This window comes from Adiantum capillus-veneris, chromosome 6, assembly GCF_014529385.1.
Source record: "Adiantum capillus-veneris isolate H3 chromosome 6, ASM1452938v2, whole genome shotgun sequence".
Taxonomy (NCBI): domain Eukaryota; kingdom Viridiplantae; phylum Streptophyta; class Polypodiopsida; order Polypodiales; family Pteridaceae; genus Adiantum; species Adiantum capillus-veneris.
In genome coordinates, this window is record NC_140936.1 from 91,873,334 (window position 1) to 91,875,897 (window position 2,564).

Here is a 2,564-nt window from a genome sequence, read left to right on the forward strand (position 1 = left end):
CAGAATGGCTGTAAGCTAATCACAGAGGGCAAATGTGTGGGCAGAATGTTTACGCTGAATGTAGACATGCTTGAGGTAAAAGCTGCATTATTTGCACAGGGCACAGGTGTTGTGGATGATGTTGACATTTGGCATAAACGCATTGGCCATGTCAATGAGCAGAGATTGCATAGCATGCAATCAAAACAGATTGTAAAAGGTTTGCCCAAATTCAAGGTGGATGGTATGCATAAAGTGTGTGCAGCATGCCAGTTTGGAAAACAGTCAAAAGGCTCATTTCCACATGAGCGCAATGTATGTAAAAAGCCACTTGAGGTGGTGCACACAAATGTTTGGGGTCCAACCGATACTGCAAGTATACATGGTTGCAGGTATTATGTCTCTTTCATTGATGACCATAGAAGGAAAGTATGGGTCTACTTCATGCGTAACAAAAGTGAAGTCTTTGGTCACTTTCTGGACTTCAAAGTCATGATTGAGAAGGAGACAGATATGCAAATCAAGACATTGAGGTCAGATGAAGGGGGAGAGTACTTCTCCAACGATTTTTTAGATTTTCAGCGAATGCATGGTATACGAAGGCAGTTTACATGCAGATATAGTCCACAGCAAAATCGGGTCGCAGAAAGGAAAAACATGCACATTGCAGAGGTTGCACGTGCATTGATGAATTAGAAGAACATGCCTCATCATTTCTGGGCTGAAGTTGTAAATACAACTGTGTACATTATAAACAGGACACCTACAACTGCGGTGCATGATGTAACGCCTGAGGAAAAGTTTACAGGTACAAAGCCTGATTTGGCACACTTGAAAGTGTTTGGCTGCATAGCTTACGTGCATGTACCAGATGAGTTGCGTAGGAAATTGGATCCTAAATCAAAGAAATGTATTCTTGTGGGATATTCCCTCGAACAAAAGGGGTACAGGTGCTACAATCCTACTACACGAGAATTACGAGTGAGCACAGATGTAGTCTTTGATGAGATGAGCAACTGGTACAGTAATGCATATGGCACTATTGGGGCTGATGTGGTTGTACAAAATGTGAGGCCACAATCACAGGTTTTGAGTGGACCACAAGAGTCGTCTTCTCGTGGCTCTGTTGAGAAGCCATGGAATGTTAGACTACGTACGCAGGTTACTCCACCAGCAGGTACATGGAATGTATCACGAAAAGGGAAGGAAAAGGTTGATGAACCTCCCTTTATGGCTGATGCATCATCAGGGTTTTCACATGTAGACATGGATTCAGATGGTTCTGAACAAAGTCTTGATGAGGAATTTGGAATTCCGGCTGTCAGGACACCTGGTGTAAGGAAAGTACAAGAAGATGCTAGAGGGCAAAGGAGTGACCCAAGACCGCGCAGATCTAACAGAGTCAGAAATTCAGTTCAGAAATTGACTTATGATGGGTATCTAGCGCATCACCAAGCCTACATGGCTAAGGTGATACAAGATGTGGAGCCCACATGTTTTGAGGATGCAGTTGGAAATGTGCATTGGGATGATGCAATGAATGAAGAGATGGCTGCATTGGAAGCAAATGACACATGGGAGTTGGTGCCATTTCCAAGTGGCAAGAAAGCTATTGGCTGTAAATGGGTGTATAAAACCAAGCATAAGGCTGATGGTAACATTGAGCGTTACAAGGCAAGGTTGGTCGCAAAGGGTTATGCACAGACGTATGGCATAGACTATGAGGAGACCTTTGCTCCAGTGGCAAAGATGACGACTGGGAGAGCTGTCATAGTAGTGGCTGCATCTAGAGGATGGATTATGCATCAAATGGATGTAAAGAATGCCTTCTTGAATGGTGAGTTGCAAGAGGAAGTGTATATGGATGAGCCACCTGGTTATGTCGATCCAGGATACCCAGATTATGTATGCAGACTTCTCAAAGCTTTGTATGGTTTGAAGCAGAGCTCTAGAGCATGGTATGACAGGATTGCCAAGTATCTTGTCAATATTGGGTTTAGGAGAGCTCATGCTGATCATTCACTCTATGTACGTAAGAGTGATGTGGGGATTGTGGTCATTACCATATATGTAGATGACCTTATTATTGTGGGTGACAATGCTATGGAGATTGACCATGTGAAGGGTCTTCTCAAACAGGAGTTTGAAATGAAAGATTTGGGCGAGTTGCGCTACTTTCTTGGCATTGAGGTGATCAGGACTCCAGAGTGTGTATGGTTTGCTACAAACGGATGCGTGGCTCCCCTGCGACATACCCGAAATAACATAATAAACAGCATAAAATAGACTAATCAGCATATCTGGCACAATCACGTGGTTGCATGATCGCAAGATACACGAACAGAGAAAGACAGAGAGCGAGAGCGATTGAGAGAGCACGTGCAGGCGCACCTCCTAGAGCGGAGTGCTACGCCGGCACGGTGAGAGAGAAGAGAAGAGAAAAGAGGAGAGCACTTGAATAACCAAATAGACATAACATGTAACATCCTTCTGCATAATCCATTATCTGCTGATGCTTTTGCCACCTGTCAGCTGCAATAGATAATAAAATATCAATTCTATAACATACCTCTCCGTTGGAAAGC